Source organism: Labrus mixtus, chromosome 1 (assembly GCF_963584025.1).
Source record: "Labrus mixtus chromosome 1, fLabMix1.1, whole genome shotgun sequence".
NCBI classification, from domain to species: Eukaryota; Metazoa; Chordata; class Actinopteri; order Labriformes; family Labridae; genus Labrus; species Labrus mixtus.
The window spans coordinates 7,341,698-7,360,355 of record NC_083612.1 but is presented as its reverse complement, the minus strand read 5'-3'; the positions used below and the strand labels follow the sequence as shown (position 1 = coordinate 7,360,355).

The 18,658-nt window shown below is 46.0% G+C and overlaps 1 protein-coding gene and 23 non-coding genes across 24 annotated transcripts in view; 1 reads left to right on the top strand and 23 right to left on the bottom strand.

The window, feature by feature from the left end:
- The window catches only part of LOC132981939 (nuclear receptor ROR-alpha A-like), a 90,495-nt gene that overhangs the window by 24,266 nt on the left and 47,571 nt on the right, over positions 1-18,658 (top strand). The gene's annotated exons all lie outside the window — the stretch shown is intronic.
- trnav-uac (transfer RNA valine (anticodon UAC)) lies at positions 10,868-10,940 on the bottom strand. The gene has a single exon. It is a non-coding gene; the product is annotated as a tRNA-Val (tRNA).
- Positions 11,216-11,288, bottom strand: trnav-uac (transfer RNA valine (anticodon UAC)). The gene has a single exon. It is a non-coding gene; the product is annotated as a tRNA-Val (tRNA).
- On the bottom strand, positions 11,563-11,635 carry trnav-uac (transfer RNA valine (anticodon UAC)). Its single transcript has one exon. It is a non-coding gene; the product is annotated as a tRNA-Val (tRNA).
- trnav-uac (transfer RNA valine (anticodon UAC)) lies at positions 11,911-11,983 on the bottom strand. Its single transcript has one exon. It is a non-coding gene; the product is annotated as a tRNA-Val (tRNA).
- Positions 12,259-12,331, bottom strand: trnav-uac (transfer RNA valine (anticodon UAC)). The gene has a single exon. It is a non-coding gene; the product is annotated as a tRNA-Val (tRNA).
- trnav-uac (transfer RNA valine (anticodon UAC)) lies at positions 12,607-12,679 on the bottom strand. Its single transcript has one exon. It is a non-coding gene; the product is annotated as a tRNA-Val (tRNA).
- Positions 12,954-13,026, bottom strand: trnav-uac (transfer RNA valine (anticodon UAC)). Its single transcript has one exon. It is a non-coding gene; the product is annotated as a tRNA-Val (tRNA).
- Positions 13,302-13,374, bottom strand: trnav-uac (transfer RNA valine (anticodon UAC)). The gene has a single exon. It is a non-coding gene; the product is annotated as a tRNA-Val (tRNA).
- trnav-uac (transfer RNA valine (anticodon UAC)) lies at positions 13,650-13,722 on the bottom strand. Its single transcript has one exon. It is a non-coding gene; the product is annotated as a tRNA-Val (tRNA).
- Positions 13,998-14,070, bottom strand: trnav-uac (transfer RNA valine (anticodon UAC)). The gene has a single exon. It is a non-coding gene; the product is annotated as a tRNA-Val (tRNA).
- trnav-uac (transfer RNA valine (anticodon UAC)) lies at positions 14,335-14,407 on the bottom strand. The gene has a single exon. It is a non-coding gene; the product is annotated as a tRNA-Val (tRNA).
- Positions 14,672-14,744, bottom strand: trnav-uac (transfer RNA valine (anticodon UAC)). Its single transcript has one exon. It is a non-coding gene; the product is annotated as a tRNA-Val (tRNA).
- Positions 15,020-15,092, bottom strand: trnav-uac (transfer RNA valine (anticodon UAC)). The gene has a single exon. It is a non-coding gene; the product is annotated as a tRNA-Val (tRNA).
- trnav-uac (transfer RNA valine (anticodon UAC)) lies at positions 15,368-15,440 on the bottom strand. The gene has a single exon. It is a non-coding gene; the product is annotated as a tRNA-Val (tRNA).
- On the bottom strand, positions 15,705-15,777 carry trnav-uac (transfer RNA valine (anticodon UAC)). The gene has a single exon. It is a non-coding gene; the product is annotated as a tRNA-Val (tRNA).
- trnav-uac (transfer RNA valine (anticodon UAC)) lies at positions 16,042-16,114 on the bottom strand. The gene has a single exon. It is a non-coding gene; the product is annotated as a tRNA-Val (tRNA).
- On the bottom strand, positions 16,390-16,462 carry trnav-uac (transfer RNA valine (anticodon UAC)). Its single transcript has one exon. It is a non-coding gene; the product is annotated as a tRNA-Val (tRNA).
- trnav-uac (transfer RNA valine (anticodon UAC)) lies at positions 16,727-16,799 on the bottom strand. Its single transcript has one exon. It is a non-coding gene; the product is annotated as a tRNA-Val (tRNA).
- Positions 17,064-17,136, bottom strand: trnav-uac (transfer RNA valine (anticodon UAC)). Its single transcript has one exon. It is a non-coding gene; the product is annotated as a tRNA-Val (tRNA).
- On the bottom strand, positions 17,412-17,484 carry trnav-uac (transfer RNA valine (anticodon UAC)). Its single transcript has one exon. It is a non-coding gene; the product is annotated as a tRNA-Val (tRNA).
- trnav-uac (transfer RNA valine (anticodon UAC)) lies at positions 17,760-17,832 on the bottom strand. The gene has a single exon. It is a non-coding gene; the product is annotated as a tRNA-Val (tRNA).
- Positions 18,097-18,169, bottom strand: trnav-uac (transfer RNA valine (anticodon UAC)). Its single transcript has one exon. It is a non-coding gene; the product is annotated as a tRNA-Val (tRNA).
- On the bottom strand, positions 18,489-18,561 carry trnav-uac (transfer RNA valine (anticodon UAC)). The gene has a single exon. It is a non-coding gene; the product is annotated as a tRNA-Val (tRNA).

Sequence of the window (18,658 nt, the reverse complement as noted above, 5' to 3'; positions counted from 1 at the left end):
GATCCTAATACAGTAATCCAAGTATTAACCGATTCTGTTAGCATTAGGCCTGGTTCGTCCCTCTCTCATCCATCCATTATCTGCACCGCTTTTCCAGTTCGGGGTCGCGGGGAGGGGGCTGGAGATGATCCTGTGATTGGGGCGAGAAGCGGGGTTCCAACCTGGACTGTTCTCCAGCCAATCACAGGGCTGACATATAGAGACTGACAACCAGCCAAGACTCACATTCACACCTACGGACAATTTAGAGTCACCAGTTAACCTAACGAGCATGACTTTGGACTGTGGGAGGAAGCCGGAGAGAACCCACACATGCACGAGGAGAACATGCAGACTCCACACAGAGAGGCTCCTGTCAGACGGGGATTCAAACCAGGAACCTCCTCGCTGCGATTTCCGTCTTTATGAGAAGGTCATTATGTTTATTGAAAATACTCACACGGTAGCAGATAATTGCTGTGGCCTTATTTCTTCCTCATTTTTGTAATATTTCCTTTTTAAATTCACCTGTTTGACTGCAGAGATTGTTTCTAGTTTTCGTTTCGTTTTTTGCTGTCTTTGTGTTTTTCCTGTGTGTTAAACAAGCGGAGTCCTCAGCTTACACCGGCCTCCCCTCGAGTTTAGTGGAGGCGCCCGCTGTCTCCATCATGTACCTCCTGTGGCTGCAGAACAAACACCGTGCTCGTTCATTAGCTGCTGCGGCTCTCCTGCGGGCTGAGCTTCATCCTGAGCCGAGGATGAGGAGCGGAGCGGAGCATGAGCCGGAGTTAATCAGAGTGTTTGAGATCTCCTGCTGCCTGAGCAACCGCAGCTGCACGAGCTCATGTGTTCAACCCAAACAATCAACCGTGTTACACGACTTCAATCCAGAGGAATGTGAACAAAGCTGTGAAAATGTGTAAGAAAAAGGACAAACGGGGGGCGCCGGTGGCCAAGTGGTTAGTTTGCACGACCCATGTACAGAGGCTGTTGTTAAGACATCACTGCTGCAGTCATCATCGAACTGGAAAAACTTTTACCGCACTTAACCTCCTCTGAGCTCTGTCAAAGCAGTTTATCAGAAACATTCCCCTCTACCTGACCCTCACACACACACTCACACACACACACAGAAACTTTCCCCCTAGGTTTGCTGGAGAGGTAACCCGATATGATGGAGGTTAACAGAAAATATCAGTCACACAGAGTTCAGTGAGAAAAAATTGACACCTGAGGTAAAAGACAACTTTAGATTCAGTATTGTGTGTGTGTGTGTGTGCGTGTGTGCGTGTGTGTGTGTGTGTGTTTTCTGACAGGGAAAAGTTAGTTCTAAATCGAAACTCTTAAGAGGCTCAAGCAGAAACAAAACAGTTCTGTACAAAAACTCTTAAAAGCTGTGTTCAGACAAAAGAAGAGCAACTTTCCGCTTTGTGATTTTAGCCGAAGTTTTGACGGTCTGTATGTGCAATAAACCCGCCGTGGTTATACTTGAGTGCATCACATCCCATCGCTTTAAAATGGTTTGCTTTGATAAAGTTTGTATGGACTACCACTACCTTTGAATCGTCTGTACGTCACCAGAATCTCAAGCAGAGGTAAAGTTCGGTTCCATCTCTGTGTCTGCAGGGAGAGACGCTGCAGTCTGTGCGGTGGCTTACCCAGAACTTCCACCAGAGACATGTGCATAGCGTGTTCCCTTTCCCGTTAGAGCTCCGTGCACCCTCGTCTGTCAACACCCACCGGCTGTGTTCTTAGAGCGCAGCAGGAGTGCAGAGACAAAGGAGTTCCCGCGATAATTACAAACGAGATAATACGATGTATGTGGTTAAAAAAGGTATAAAAAACATTTAAACACATCAACAACAAACACATTCAATCGTTGCTCTGAACCATCGAAACGGAGTGTTTTATTCTTTATTTTTTGGGGGGGCGTTTTATGCTTTTATTGTAGAGATAGGACAGTTGAAAGAGTCAGGGAGATAGAGAGAGAGAGACTGGGGAACGAAGTGCAGGAAAGGAGCCACAGGTCGGATTTGAACCCGGGCCACCCGTAAATTGATGCGCCGCGCTCCGGGAATCTTGCAAAGATAGATGCCTTGCGTATCTGCTGCAGAGGACTCCGGACTTACGGAGCAAAGACGCAGCACAGCGGAGCCAGAGGAAGCACACACATTGAATAAAGTTAAAACAGCTCTGCTGCTGCGGCGGAGCGGAGACGGGCCGAACACGCATCTGGTGGAATTCAGGAGTTAGCTACGGTGTGCATAAAGGGACAAAATAGTACGCTGTGAATCCGAATAAAAATGAATAAATGCATTCATTTTTTTACCCTAATTGCATCTCGATTAACGAGTGAACGTGCACAGCCCTAGTTTGTATATAGGATGTTCTTCCTTTTTAAATGAACAGAATCAAAGGTCCCCACTTTGTTGACTGGAATCCACTGTATAGGAAAATATATGTGTGTGTGAGTGTGTGTGTGTGTGTGTGTGTGTGTGTGTGTGTGTGTGTGTGTGTGTGTGTGTGTGTGTGTGTGTGTGTGTGTGTGTGTGTTTGTGATGGATTCAGTGCACAGCCTCAGGTAATAATAGCCATGATGGATTCTCACCTGGCCCTGCAAGCTGCAGCTCGGTCCAGGATGATAAAGATGTGCTGGAGCCTCTGCTGCATGCTCCGCTCGGGGTCCGAGGGGCCCCCGAGTCCGAGGAGATATTAATGACATCCTGCGACGCCATTGGTCATCTGCTAACGGTGCTCGTTTTAGGCCAACAACATCCATCTGCTCCCAGCTCGTGATGTTAATTAAAGAGGGAAACAGTGTGGTTGTTCATCAGATATGAAATCAGCATGTGAGTTTATCCATCGGTCTGACTGGTTACACAACAATGTCAACTTTAAAGCTGACCTTTTCTCCTTACCCCCATTTTTTTTTTTTAACTCACATATAGATATCACATATGGATGCTCAAACTAAACGTGGGCAAAGTTTCAGATCATGATGTTAACATATGTTGGAGTAATCCCAGGATGAGTCAGCAGAGGGCGCTAAACAGTTTGTCCTGCAAATCACAAGATAGTTCCCTGATATGAAACCAAGAATTTCATGGACCTACTTCAAGCCTCTACGTAGGCCGGTGAAACCTCGTTACACAGACTCTCTTCTCCCAGCGATGGAGAGCCGCCCTCTCCCGGTAGCCCTGCAGCGTTCTGCCCCCCTGAAGGCTTCCAGAGAGCTGTCCAACAATCAGAAGGCAGTGGGCAGGTGGTGAGGGCGGGGCCTTAAAGAGACAGCAGCTCAAACAAACCATTTCAGGCAGAGGCTGAAATGAGGGGTTTTCACTGACGCCAGTATCAGATAAATCAGGAGGTTTTTTTTGAGCTGCAAATCACGCAAAGCTGCTCTAAAGGTTTCACAGAGTGACGACATGAAAGGTGAACACGAGGAGAATATAACGATGTCACACAGTGTTAACGTTTAAATTCACGGCGTATTTCTCAGGTAAAAGATTTTAACCTTCGGAGCTGGTGCGATTAACGCCACCCTGCACATTCAATAACACCGTACACTGAATTCTCACATCATGCACCTTACTACACATCCTAGATTTAGAAATAATGTTTCATTAGTTACGCTTGAGGAGAATTTCTTGTATCTATTTTGTATAGTGTGAGTGAACATTTAAAAAAACAGCAAAGGAGGAGCACTCTCGACAGTTAAACACAGTAAAAGGTGCAGGACAGCAACAGGACTAGAAAGAGACAAAAAGTCAGCACACAAAAATGTCCTTTAGGTTTCTTTACTCCGGGTAAGGCAGCAACAACAACAGCAACGGACGTGTTTCGGCGCTAGGACTTCTTGATGAAGGCCTAGCCCTAAAGGACATTTTTGTGTGCTGACTGTTTGTCTCTTTTTTTATGGTACATTTATCCTGTGATTATTTTAATTTGGTGCTCTCCCACCTTACTGAGGACTTGCCTTTTTGTTTAATGTTTGTATGGTATCCCCCTTTTTGCTTACTTTCTTTTAAATTCATGCAACCGTCCAATCCAGCATCATGTCAGTTCAGTAGTCTCTTTCTACACGAGAAGATGTTGGAGTGGTTGTGGGCTCTTTTAAGGAAGCTTCATGACTTGGCTAAAGGAGAGAGTCATATAAATGAGTCATTTGTTGGTGCAGCAGTCCCCCCCCCCCCCCCCCCCCTTTGCCCACGAGCGCTGCAGCCTGCGGCCTTTGCAGGGCAGCAGAGATATTTCAGATGTTTCTCGATGCTCCGGAGGGACGAGCGAGCCGGCCTCTCTCTATCTCTGCTGTCCTGTTTTTAGCTGCTGAATGTCTGCTGTGATTTATACAGCCTCTCTGCTGCTGCTGCCGCCGCCGCCGCTGCCGCTCCGGTGAGAGTCGACTGCTCCAACAGGATGAATGAACGGCTGTCACAGCTGTTCTCTAACTCACACATACAGCTCTATTTACGGCTGCCCGGACGGTCTGTTTGTTATAATGCTGCTCTTAATCCGGGGAGTTTTTATGAAGTTAAATTATGTAACATTAAGCACCGACATCTTGATGATGTCCTTGCATGTTGGAAAGAAGCTGCCGTACCATGTGAACAGTCACTCCCAATTTCCACGCGCCGCTGTCCGTCAGCGCCGCGCACTACGCCCCCGTTCGCTGCCACTCCATAGTCAATGATTATGTTTCCACATCGAGCACCGCAGTCCGTTTCCAGAGCGTCTCAGCAGCGCCTCAACGCTCTGCTCCGTTTCAAATACGCTGCGAGTGCATGCACGACGGAGCACGCTGCAAGCACGCGTCGAGCAGGACGGTCAGGATAAAATGACCCAGACAGGAAGTCAGACAACAAACAGAGCGTCAGGTCAATTTCAAAATAAAACAATATACACACTCTTTATCAGCATGACTTCAAAACAGGCACTGAATGATCAACAATGTGTGTACAGCTGAAACTCCAGAAAACGGCGCCCGTGGGGGCACGCGCAGTCCAACGGAGCAAAAACGGTGGCGCTGACGGACCGCAGCGTGCACGGAGCGTGCGGAAACTGTACGCAAGAGGGATCCTTTGTTGGTGTGTGACATTGAAACACAGGATTGTACCACAACTTATTCCCTTCAATTAAAGGCGTGACAGCGTTCATTGTTGTGCTCCGGTCGTTTTTTAGTGTCAATTTCACCCCCCGACTCACCGGAGCAGCTGCTGCAGCGCCCCTTTCTTCACACAGCAGCGTGTTAACAAGACGCGAGAAGTCAGTGGGAAGCTGGCTGTATTAAATCCACACATGTATTCACTCTTCCACCTCCCAGGCAAATAAAACATCTTCATTTACTTCCCTTCTCATTTCTCCCCCTCTGTGCTGCATATTCGCTGTTTTCCCCTCTCACAGTCACAGCTCTCAGACTTTCCTCCCAACCATCACTTCTGCGTTTATTTTGGTCGCCCCGCGGCAAGGATATGGATAAAAGGATTAACTTATCGTCTACCAGTTTAGCTCTCTTAAACTCAGCCTGACGGCCCCCCTGAAAATTGACAAGATGGATGCCAGGGAAGCTCCATTCAATACACATTAAAATCATTTCCCCCGTTTATTACACAGAGGGATGCTGGGGGTTTTAAAAGCCTGAAGAGAGGAAGGCTCAAAGATTGGAAGAAAAGACGAAAAAAAAACGAGGCAGCAAATACTCCGGCAGTATGAGCGGGTGGGATGTCGTAGAAATTAGATTTGAGTTCCTCGTAAAGGTTTTCTCAACAGGTAAAGGAAGCGAATGACAAAGGCGTCACACTCTTTTAGAGCGATGAACATTTGAATGATGAACAAGTTGGTGGAGACCAGGGTTGGAAATTTCACTTTTTCACCCACCTGCCACTGTGACCGGTGGATTCAAAAACCTTCCAGACACTTTATGTGACCTGGCAGCTTGATGATGTATCACGTTGTAATCAAGGCTCATAGTATTCAGGATGTTTCCATTATGAAAGAAAATACTGGCATGCTCTTTGGCAGCATGTTGGTGCTATGGTTAGCGCTGTTGCCTCACAGCGAAGAGGTTCCTGGTTCCATTCCCCGTCTGACAGGAGCCTCTCTGTTACGCTAACCCTAACTACAAGCTAGCCTAGAGCCTGACTCTAGGGCCAGTGAGCCCTTGACCTAGTGCCTCTGCTTACATGCTGCATTCAACGTGAAGGTGTACCAGCTTTACCTGAATGTATGCGACTGTCCTGTAAAAAGGGGTGCATGTGGGTGACTCACCATCCAAGTACCCTCGTTCATGCTGCGACGGCCCGCTCCACAGAGACAGCGGTTGTGGTCTCCTCCGCCAGCCCGCGCTCTTCCGTTGGATATACCAGTTTAGATGATGTGCTAAACCTGTGGTGAAGTGTCGACACAGACATAAAACAAAAGTTAACTCAGTCTCTCAGTTGTCCCTAACCCGTCTCCCTCGGGTCGTCCGTTCAACTTTAAAAGATGCACCCCCGCTCCTCCGCAGGTGCTGCTAATGAAGGTTGAAGAGTCAGAGCCACCACACTGCCCCCCTCAGGTGTGACATCAGTACTGACCCTGCTTCTCCGCCTACCAACCACACCTACCGCTGAAGACCCTGAAGTGAATCCTCCTCGAGCATCCATCATCATAACGCTCTCCGCGTGGAATTTGCATGTTCCCTCCCCGTGCATGTGTGGGTTCTCTCCGGGTACTCCGGCTTCCTCCCACAGTCCAAAGACATGCTCGTTAGGATCACTGAGGTAGAGAAGAGGCACGAGGACACAAACAGATAAACACACAGCAGACGCAGCGGTGAGGAAGCAGCCCCTCACCCAACACCCACCGTGTTCCCAGCAGATATCAGTGTTACATAACGACTCTCTGATGTAACACACACACATATAACACATACTACGCATGTTTTCACTGCTCAAACAGATGATAAAAACACAGACTATTAGCTGATATTTTTCCTCATCTCAGAGGCTGTTTTTAGTTTCATATATCCTTAAAAATCACAGACAAAAATGCTGGTTAATATAAAAAAGTGACACAAAATCATTACAAGCGAGATTGATTTCATCGAAATTTCAAAATAGTCCTGTATATGTATGTACCTGGGTTTACCTTAAGGGCTGAATACAGCCTTTGTTTTTATTTGTTACATATTTTCCAGTCTTGGAAAAAAAAAGAGGCAAAAAATAGAAGTGGAATTGTTCCCATAGATTGATTCAGCCAGCAGCTGCAAGACGAGCCGTAAAGGCTGCAGTGTTAACGTTAGGGGTTAAAATGTTCCAGATTAAAGTACGTCCACTCGAAGGGAAATGTTATAGTGCTGTCTTCATAGTTTGTGTGCGAAAACCCCCCAAGAAATTCTTAAATCGTCATCTTTCGTCAATTTCGTGAAACCCACAAACAGAGAAGCAGCTGGAATATAATCACGAGGAATATCATACATTTGGAACAGTGTGCCGGTGATGTCAGCAACGCCTTCCTGAAAAGTTTAAAGGGCTCGGAGCGGTTGCACAAAAAAGGCAGAGCGCTTGGAAGAAAAGACGCTGGACGCTTTGCTTTCTGCTCTGCATACTCTCTCCCAACCAAAAACAATCAGGCCTTAAAGGTTTGTTGTACATACAGTTGTGTTTTTCTAAGCTTTAACTTAATTAGAAACAAAAGCTCCAAAAGCAGCAAGTCTCACATTTTGACTTTTACAGTGTTTGTCCTTTTTATGGTAAAAGGTAAACAGACTTGAGCTCGTAAAGTTATTTTCTAATCTTCTGACTACTCAAAGTGATTTTATACCGGAGGTCACTCCTACACATCCACACCCTGTAGGCTGCTGAGTAAAGAGTCCATCAGTATACTCCATCTAATCCCATTCTTACACATGTCTTGCCCAAGGACACATCTGACATGTGGCTGCAGGAGCTGGGGATCGAACCCCCGAGCTTCCTCTACCACTGAACCATAGCCGTATGTTTTCAGCCAATAAAACAAAACTATGGCACTAAACAAAAAGACGCTATCAACATGTTTTCACTATCTTCCAGTGTGACCTTTGGGAGGGCGAGCTGATGAAAATTCACCACTATAAATGAAAGGTGTGCACGTATTTGCTAAATTATTGTTTTGCCTCCTGTTGATGCCAAAATGAAATTACAATTCAAATCAAATTTGAGGACAAGCCAAGTACAAGTGACAAGATCATGTAAATTTATTGCAAATTTGGGGTAAATATGTCAGGAAAACAAAGACCAATTGAATCGTGCACAGGTTCACATATGGCATAGCTTCAGTGTCTCGTCTGTCTGCAAAACAGAACAGCAGTTAGTGCGGAGATAACACACACACACACACACACACACTTCACTGTCACAGGGCTGTGTTTACCCCTGAGGCCTCTACAGACAGACAGAGACGCTTGCAAGCACACACACACACACACACACACACACACACACACACACACACACACACAATAAAGCACAGTTCTTGCTGTATTGTGAGACAACTAGTACCTCCGTCATGTCACTTCTCAGGGCCCGAGAGAAGCAGCTTTGCTTTCATGTAAGTGCAAATACTGACAGTAATACACCAAAATAAAATATACAGTTCATTTCATCCACCCATTGCTTGTTATGTAAGTCATTGTAGCTTACATATACAGTATAACCCTATGAGTGTAGAGCTGAGTCACCTTTTCCCTGATCCATCAGTACGCCCTTGCACCTTTCAGATACTGGCTCAGTCTGATTGATCTGATCACTTTCCCGTTTGAATTTTAGTATACAATAAGACAATGTTTGTGTTTTATCAGGCTGTGTTGGAGAGTAACCTCAGGTACGGGATGTCTGCGTGGTACGGATCTCTCTGCTCAGTTAAATTCTTAGCTTGTTCGTCTGCTGCAGACTGCCGTGAAGGTGATGGGGAGGACTGAAAAGGTAGACAGACTCAGAGCTTTGTCTGACCCATCTCACATCCTCCACTCTGAGTCTGAGCTTTGACCATCTGGCAGACGATACAGAGTCCCTCAATGTGAACTGAAACGACTCTCTTGTACCCACGTCGATCAACATTCTGAATAAAATTTCTGAAGGCTGTGTGGGTCGAGCAACAGCGGCATGGTGTTCTTATATGTTCTTCATCTTTACTCTACTTATGTTGTGTTTATGCAAATATTGTGCAATGTGGGTAATGTGCAATACATGTTGTGTGTTTTGGTTTGCACTAGTATGTGCTTCTCTGTTTACATGGGGTTTCTTGTTAGTGTCTTTAGTTTTTAATTATTTATTCTAATGTGGAGGCAGCTACATGTGTGCAGCACTTGGAGTCCAAGAAAAATTTCCCCATGGGGACATCAAAGTGTATCGTATCATATGAGATATAAAAAGTAAGCCTGAACTACTTCGCTTTCAGTTATGTTTTCAGATTTATTTTTATAAGCAACATACCGCTCCATATAGCATTGAGGCTACAGTTGAAATATTACATCTTGGGAATAAACGTCCTATATTTACATCTATTTTGCACTAATGATAATAAAATGATTAGCTAGTATGACCACTACACTATAGAACCTCATGGTTGAGGGGTAGATGACCATTGAGTGAAGAGTGCAATGCATGTGTAGGTGTCAAGATATCTCGGGTCACTGAATGTGTTGTTTTTGTCTGCACCATGGTAGGCTTTGCATTGAACTTAGTATTTGACCTCAGCTAAGGACCTATAAGCAAAGGTATGGGTTAAACTGGGGATTGAACCAAGGACCTACTGCGTGTAAAGCGGACATGATGACAAGATATTTCAAGATATCTTGGGTCACTGGACGAGTTGTCTTTGTCTGCACCATGAGCTAGGGTAACAAGCAAGACACATGCTTCCACTGGGGATTGAACCCAGGACCTTCTGCGTTCAAGATATTTCAAAATATCTCGGGTCACTGGATTGTCTTTGTCTGCACCATGAGACAGAGTCTCCTTAGACGCTGACATACATCAGAGAGTAAGTACAACACAAGCAAGGATCTAGAAAAAAGGGAACAATGTCAGTAAGAGCAAACGATCAGCTTTGAGTCTGATTGGACACACAGGTGCTGACAGGAAGTGACCAGAGGCAAAGCACAACATTGACGGCAGTTCTTGAGAGCTCTAATCAGTATAGAAACCATCTTATAAGTCATCGTTATCAAACAAAAACCATCGTTACAACCATCATCATCATCAATAATATGGAGATAATCATCATTAAGTTAGTAGGTATTCATGAAAGAGCTGGGTCTTTAGCTTTTTCTTAAAGGTGCAGAGGGACTCTGCAGATTGAATGGAGTTTGGAAGGTCATTCCACCACCGGGGGGCAACAGAGGAGAAGAGTCTAGTCAGAGACTGAGGACCCTGTTGTGAAGGTTGGATCAGACGCCTTTCATTGGCAGAGCGTAGTGGGCGGGAGGGAGTGTAGACCTGGATAAGAGAGTTAAAGTAAGGAGGAGCCGTTTTTGTCGCTGTTTTGTAAGTGAGCAGCAGAGTTTTAAATTTGATGCGAGCAGTAACTGGGAGCCAGTGTAAGGAGATGAACAGCGGAGTGACGTGCACTTTTAGGAAGGTTGAAGACCAGTCGTGCTGCTGCATTTTGTATCATTTGCAGGGGTTTGATAGTGCATGTAGGAAGACCTGCCAGTAAAGAGTAGCTAAATTAAATTGATCCAAGGACCTTCTGCATGTAAAGCAGACGTGATGACCACTACACTATAGAACCTAAATTTAGAAGGTAGATGACAGCTAAATGAAAGAGTGCAGCGCATGTGTAAGTGTTGAAATATCTTGGGGCACTGGATTGTCATTGTCTGCACCATGAGGTAGAGTCTCCTTAGACACTGGGTCACAAGAAAGACACTTGGTTCCACTGGGGATTGAACCCAGGTCCTTCTGCGTGTAAAGCAGACGTGATGACCTCTACACTATAGAACCTCATGGCTGTAAGGCAGATGACCGCTAAGTGAAAGGGTGCAGTTCATGTATAAGCGTCGAGATATCTGGGGTCACTGGATTTGTTGTCTTTGTCTGCACCATGAGCTAGAGTCTCCTTAGACACTGGGTTACAAGACAGACACTTGGTTCAACTGGGGATGGAACCCAGGACCTTCTGCATTCAAGATATTTCAAAATAGCTCGGGTCACTGGATTATCTTCGTCTGCTGCATGAGACAGAGTCTCCTTAGACACTGGGTAACAAGAAATGCTCATGGTTCCACTGGGGATTGAACCCAGGACCTTCTGCGTGTAAAGCAGATGTGATGACCACTACACTATAGAACCTCATGTTTGAAGGTAGATGACAGCTAAGTGAAGGAGTGCAGTGCATGTGTAAGTGTCGAGATATCTGGGGTCACTGGATTTGTTGTCTTTGTCTGCACCATGAGCTAGAGTCTCCTTAGACACTGGGTTACAAGACAGACACTTGGTTCAACTGGGGATGGAACCCAGGACCTTCTGCATTCAAGATATTTCAAAATAGCTCGGGTCACTGGATTATCTTCGTCTGCTGCATGAGACAGAGTCTCCTTAGACACTGGGTAACAAGAAATGCTCATGGTTCCACTGGGGATTGAACCCAGGTCCTTCTGCGTGTAAAGCAGACGTGATGACCTCTACACTATAGAACCTCATGGCTGTAAGGCAGATGACCGCTAAGTGAAAGGGTGCAGTTCATGTATAAGCGTCGAGCTATCTGGGGTCACTGGATTTGTTGTCTTTGTCTGCACCATGAGCTAGAGTCTCCTTAGACACTGGGTTACAAGACAGACACTTGGTTCAACTGGGGATGGAACCCAGGACCTTCTGCATTCAAGATATTTCAAAATAGCTCGGGTCACTGGATTATCTTCGTCTGCTGCATGAGACAGAGTCTCCTTAGACACTGGGTAACAAGAAATGCTCATGGTTCCACTGGGGATTGAACCCAGGACCTTCTGCGTGTAAAGCAGACGTGATGACCTCTACACTATAGAACCTCATGGCTGTAAGGCAGATGACCGCTAAGTGAAAGGGTGCAGTTCATGTATAAGCGTCGAGATATCTGGGGTCACTGGATTTGTTGTCTTTGTCTGCACCATGAGCTAGAGTCTCCTTAGACACTGGGTTACAAGACAGACACTTGGTTCAACTGGGGATGGAACGCAGGACCTTCTGCATTCAAGATATTTCAAAATAGCTCAGGTCACTGGATTATCTTCGTCTGCTGCATGAGACAGAGTCTCCTTAGACACTGGGTAACAAGAAATGCTCATGGTTCCACTGGGGATTGAACCCAGGTCCTTCTGCGTGTAAAGCAGACGTGATGACCTCTACACTATAGAACCTCATGGCTGTAAGGCAGATGACCGCTAAGTGAAAGGGTGCAGTTCATGTATAAGCGTCGAGATATCTGGGGTCACTGGATTTGTTGTCTTTGTCTGCACCATGAGCTAGAGTCTCCTTAGACATTGGGTTACAAGACAGACACTTGGTTCAACTGGGGATGGAACCCAGGACCTTCTGCATTCAAGATATTTCAAAATAGCTCAGGTCACTGGATTATCTTCGTCTGCTGCATGAGACAGAGTCTCCTTAGACACTGGGTAACAAGAAATGCTCATGGTTCCACTGGGGATTGAACCCAGGACCTTCTGCGTGTAAAGCAGATGTGATGACCACTACACTATAGAACCTCATGTTTGAAGGTAGATGACAGCTAAGTGAAGGAGTGCAGTGCATGTGTAAGTGTCGAGATATCTGGGGTCACTGGATTTGTTGTCTTTGTCTGCACCATGAGCTAGAGTCTCCTTAGACACTGGGTTACAAGACAGACACTTGGTTCAACTGGGGATGGAACCCAGGACCTTCTGCATTCAAGATATTTCAAAATAGCTCGGGTCACTGGATTATCTTCGTCTGCTGCATGAGACAGAGTCTCCTTAGACACTGGGTAACAAGAAATGCTCATGGTTCCACTGGGGATTGAACCCAGGTCCTTCTGCGTGTAAAGCAGACGTGATGACCTCTACACTATAGAACCTCATGGCTGTAAGGCAGATGACCGCTAAGTGAAAGGGTGCAGTTCATGTATAAGCGTCGAGCTATCTGGGGTCACTGGATTTGTTGTCTTTGTCTGCACCATGAGCTAGAGTCTCCTTAGACACTGGGTTACAAGACAGACACTTGGTTCAACTGGGGATGGAACCCAGGACCTTCTGCATTCAAGATATTTCAAAATAGCTCGGGTCACTGGATTATCTTCGTCTGCTGCATGAGACAGAGTCTCCTTAGACACTGGGTAACAAGAAATGCTCATGGTTCCACTGGGGATTGAACCCAGGACCTTCTGCGTGTAAAGCAGACGTGATGACCTCTACACTATAGAACCTCATGGCTGTAAGGCAGATGACCGCTAAGTGAAAGGGTGCAGTTCATGTATAAGCGTCGAGATATCTGGGGTCACTGGATTTGTTGTCTTTGTCTGCACCATGAGCTAGAGTCTCCTTAGACACTGGGTTACAAGACAGACACTTGGTTCAACTGGGGATGGAACGCAGGACCTTCTGCATTCAAGATATTTCAAAATAGCTCAGGTCACTGGATTATCTTCGTCTGCTGCATGAGACAGAGTCTCCTTAGACACTGGGTAACAAGAAATGCTCATGGTTCCACTGGGGATTGAACCCAGGTCCTTCTGCGTGTAAAGCAGACGTGATGACCTCTACACTATAGAACCTCATGGCTGTAAGGCAGATGACCGCTAAGTGAAAGGGTGCAGTTCATGTATAAGCGTCGAGATATCTGGGGTCACTGGATTTGTTGTCTTTGTCTGCACCATGAGCTAGAGTCTCCTTAGACACTGGGTTACAAGACAGACACTTGGTTCAACTGGGGATGGAACCCAGGACCTTCTGCATTCAAGATATTTCAAAATAGCTCAGGTCACTGGATTATCTTCGTCTGCTGCATGAGACAGAGTCTCCTTAGACACTGGGTAACAAGAAATGCTCATGGTTCCACTGGGGATTGAACCCAGGACCTTCTGCGTGTAAAGCAGATGTGATGACCACTACACTATAGAACCTCATGTTTGAAGGTAGATGACAGCTAAGTGAAGGAGTGCAGTGCATGTGTAAGTGTCGTAATATCTTCTGGCACTGGATTGTCTGCACCATGAGATAGAGTTTCCTTAGACACTGGGTAATAAGACAGACACCTGGTTCAACTGGGGATGGAACCCAGGACCTTCTGCATTCAAGATATTTCAAAATAGCTCGGGTCACTGGATTATCTTCGTCTGCTGTATGAGACAGAGTCTCCTTAGACACTGGGTAACAAGAAATCCTGATGGTTCCACTGGGGATTGAACCCAGGACCTTCTGCGTGTAAAGCAGACGTGATGACCACTACACTATAGAACCTCATGTTTGAAGGTAGATGACAGCTAAGTGAAGGAGTGCAGTGCATGTGTAAGTGTCGTAATAACTTCTGCCACTGGATTGTCTGCACCATGAGCTAGAGTCTCCTTAGACACTGGGTTACAAGACAGACACTTGGTTCAACTGGGGATGGAACCCAGGACCTTCTGCATTCAAGATATTTCAACATAGCTCGGGTCACTGGATTATCTTCGTCTGCTGCATGAGACAGAGTCTCCTTAGACACTGGGTAACAAGAAATGCTCATGGTTCCACTGGGGATTGAACCCAGGACCTTCTGCGTGTAAAGCAGACGTGATGACCTCTACACTATAGAACCTCATGGCTGTAAGGCAGATGACCGCTAAGTGAAAGGGTGCAGTTCATGTATAAGCGTCGAGATATCTGGGGTCACTGGATTTGTTGTCTTTGTCTGCACCATGAGCTAGAGTCTCCTTAGACACTGGGTTACAAGACAGACACTTGGTTCAACTGGGGATGGAACCCAGGACCTTCTGCATTCAAGATATTTCAAAATAGCTCGGGTCACTGGATTATCTTCGTCTGCTGCATGAGACAGAGTCTCCTTAGACACTGGGTAACAAGAAATGCTCATGGTTCCACTGGGGATTGAACCCAGGTCCTTCTGCGTGTAAAGCAGACGTGATGACCTCTACACTATAGAACCTCATGGCTGTAAGGCAGATGACCGCTAAGTGAAAGGGTGCAGTTCATGTATAAGCGTCGAGATATCTGGGGTCACTGGATTTGTTGTCTTTGTCTGCACCATGAGCTAGAGTCTCCTTAGACATTGGGTTACAAGACAGACACTTGGTTCAACTGGGGATGGAACCCAGGACCTTCTGCATTCAAGATATTTCAAAATAGCTCAGGTCACTGGATTATCTTCGTCTGCTGCATGAGACAGAGTCTCCTTAGACACTGGGTAACAAGAAATGCTCATGGTTCCACTGGGGATTGAACCCAGGACCTTCTGCGTGTAAAGCAGATGTGATGACCACTACACTATAGAACCTCATGTTTGAAGGTAGATGACAGCTAAGTGAAGGAGTGCAGTGCATGTGTAAGTGTCGTAATATCTTCTGGCACTGGATTGTCTGCACCATGAGATAGAGTTTCCTTAGACACTGGGTAATAAGACAGACACCTGGTTCAACTGGGGATGGAACCCAGGACCTTCTGCATTCAAGATATTTCAAAATAGCTCGGGTCACTGGATTATCTTCGTCTGCTGTATGAGACAGAGTCTCCTTAGACACTGGGTAACAAGAAATCCTGATGGTTCCACTGGGGATTGAACCCAGGACCTTCTGCGTGTAAAGCAGACGTGATGACCACTACACTATAGAACCTCATGTTTGAAGGTAGATGACAGCTAAGTGAAGGAGTGCAGTGCATGTGTAAGTGTCGTAATAACTTCTGCCACTGGATTGTCTGCACCATGAGCTAGAGTCTCCTTAGACACTGGGTTACAAGACAGACACTTGGTTCAACTGGGGATGGAACCCAGGACCTTCTGCATTCAAGATATTTCAACATAGCTCGGGTCACTGGATTATCTTCGTCTGCTGCATGAGACAGAGTCTCCTTAGACACTGGGTAACAAGAAATGCTCATGGTTCCACTGGGGATTGAACCCAGGACCTTCTGCGTGTAAAGCAGACGTGATGACCTCTACACTATAGAACCTCATGGCTGTAAGGCAGATGACCGCTAAGTGAAAGGGTGCAGTTCATGTATAAGCGTCGAGATATCTGGGGTCACTGGATTTGTTGTCTTTGTCTGCACCATGAGCTAGAGTCTCCTTAGACACTGGGTTACAAGACAGACACTTGGTTCAACTGGGGATGGAACCCAGGACCTTCTGCATTCAAGATATTTCAAAATAGCTCAGGTCACTGGATTATCTTCGTCTGCTGCATGAGACAGAGTCTCCTTAGACACTGGGTAACAAGAAATGCTCATGGTTCCACTGGGGATTGAACCCAGGACCTTCTGCGTGTAAAGCAGATGTGATGACCACTACACTATAGAACCTCATGTTTGAAGGTTGATGACAGCTAAGTGAAGGAGTGCAGTGCATGTGTAAGTGTCGTAATATCTTCTGGCACTGGATTGTCTGCACCATGAGCTAGAGTCTCCTTAGACACTGTGTAATAAGACAGACACCTGGTTCAACTGGGGATGGAACCCAGGACCTTCTGCATTCAAGATATTCCAAAATAGCTCGGGTCACTGGATTATCTTCGTCTGCTGTATGAGACAGAGTCTCCTTAGACACTGGGTAACAAGAAATCCTGATGGTTCCACTGGGGATTGAACACAGGACCTTCTGCGTGTAAAGCAGACGTGATGACCACTACACTATAGAACCTCATGTTTGAAGGTAGATGACAGCTAAGTGAAGGAGTGCAGTGCATGTGTAAGTGTCGTAATATCTTCTGGCACTGGATTGTCTGCACCATGAGATAGAGTCTCCTTAGACACTGGGTAATAAGACAGACACCTGGTTCAACTGGGGATGGAACCCAGGACCTTCTGCATTCAAGATATTTCAAAATAGCTCGGGTCACTGGATTATCTTCGTTTGCTGTATGAGACAGAGTCTCCTTAGACACTGGGTAACAAGAAATCCTGATGGTTCCACTGGGGATTGAACCCAGGTCCTTCTGCGTGTAAAGCAGACGTGATGACCACTACACTATAGAACCTCATGGCTGTAAGGCAGATGACCGCTAAGTGAAAGGGTGCAGTTCATGTATAAGCGTCGAGATATCTGGGGTCACTGGATTTGTTGTCTTTGTCTGCACCATGAGCTAGAGTCTCCTTAGACACTGGGTTACAAGACAGACACTTGGTTCAACTGGGGATGGAACCCAGGACCTTCTGCATTCAAGATATTTCAAAATAGCTCGGGTCACTGGATTATCTTCGTCTGCTGCATGAGACAGAGTCTCCTTAGACACTGGGTAACAAGGAATGCTCATGGTTCCACTGGGGATTGAACCCAGGTCCTTCTGCGTGTAAAGCAGACGTGATGACCTCTACACTATAGAACCTCATGGCTGTAAGGCAGATGACCGCTAAGTGAAAGGGTGCAGTTCATGTATAAGCGTCGAGATATCTGGGGTCACTGGATTTGTTGTCTTTGTCTGCACCATGAGCTAGAGTCTCCTTAGACACTGGGTTACAAGACAGACACTTGGTTCAACTGGGGATGGAACCCAGGACCTTCTGCATTCAAGATATTTCAAAATAGCTCGGGTCACTGGATTATCTTCGTCTGCTGCATGAGACAGAGTCTCCTTAGACACTGGGTAACAAGAAATGCTCATGGTTCCACTGGGGATTGAACCCAGGACCTTCTGCGTGTAAAGCAGATGTGATGACCACTACACTATAGAACCTCATGTTTGAAGGTAGATGACAGCTAAGTGAAGGAGTGCAGTGCATGTGTAAGTGTCGTAATATCTACTGGCACTGGATTGTCTGCACCATGAGATAGAGTCTCCTTAGACACTGGGTAATAAGACAGACACCTGGTTCAACTGGGGATGGAACCCAGGACCTTCTGCATTCAAGATATTTCAAAATAGCTCGGGTCACTGGATTATCTTCGTCTGCTGTATGAGACAGAGTCTCCTTAGACACTGGGTAACAAGAAATCCTGATGGTTCCACTGGGGATTGAACCCAGGTCCTTCTGCGTGTAAAGCAGACGTGATGACCACTACACTATAGAACCTCATGTTTGAAGGTAGATGACAGCTAAGTGAAGGAGTGCAGTGCATGTGTAAGTGTCGTAATATCTTCGGCCACTGGATTGTCATTGTCTGCACCATGAGATAGAGTCTCCTTAGACACATGAAAGACACTGTCTTCCACTGGATTTAGACAGTTTCTCCTTAGACACTGGGTAACAAGACAGACATTTGGTTCAACTGGGGATGGAACCCAGGAACTTCCGTGTTCAAGATATTTCAAAAAAGCTCAGGTCACTGGATTGTCTTTGTCTGCTGCATGAGACAGAGCCTCCTTAGACACTGGGTAACAAGAAATCCTCATGGTTCCACTGGGGATTGAACCCAGGACCTTCTGCGTGTAAAGCAGACGTGATGACCACTACAATATAGAACCTCATGTTTGTAAGGTAGATGACTGCTAAGTGAAAGAGTGCAGTGCATGTGTATGTGTCGAAATATCTTCGGCACTGGATTGGAAGGGGATTAGCTAA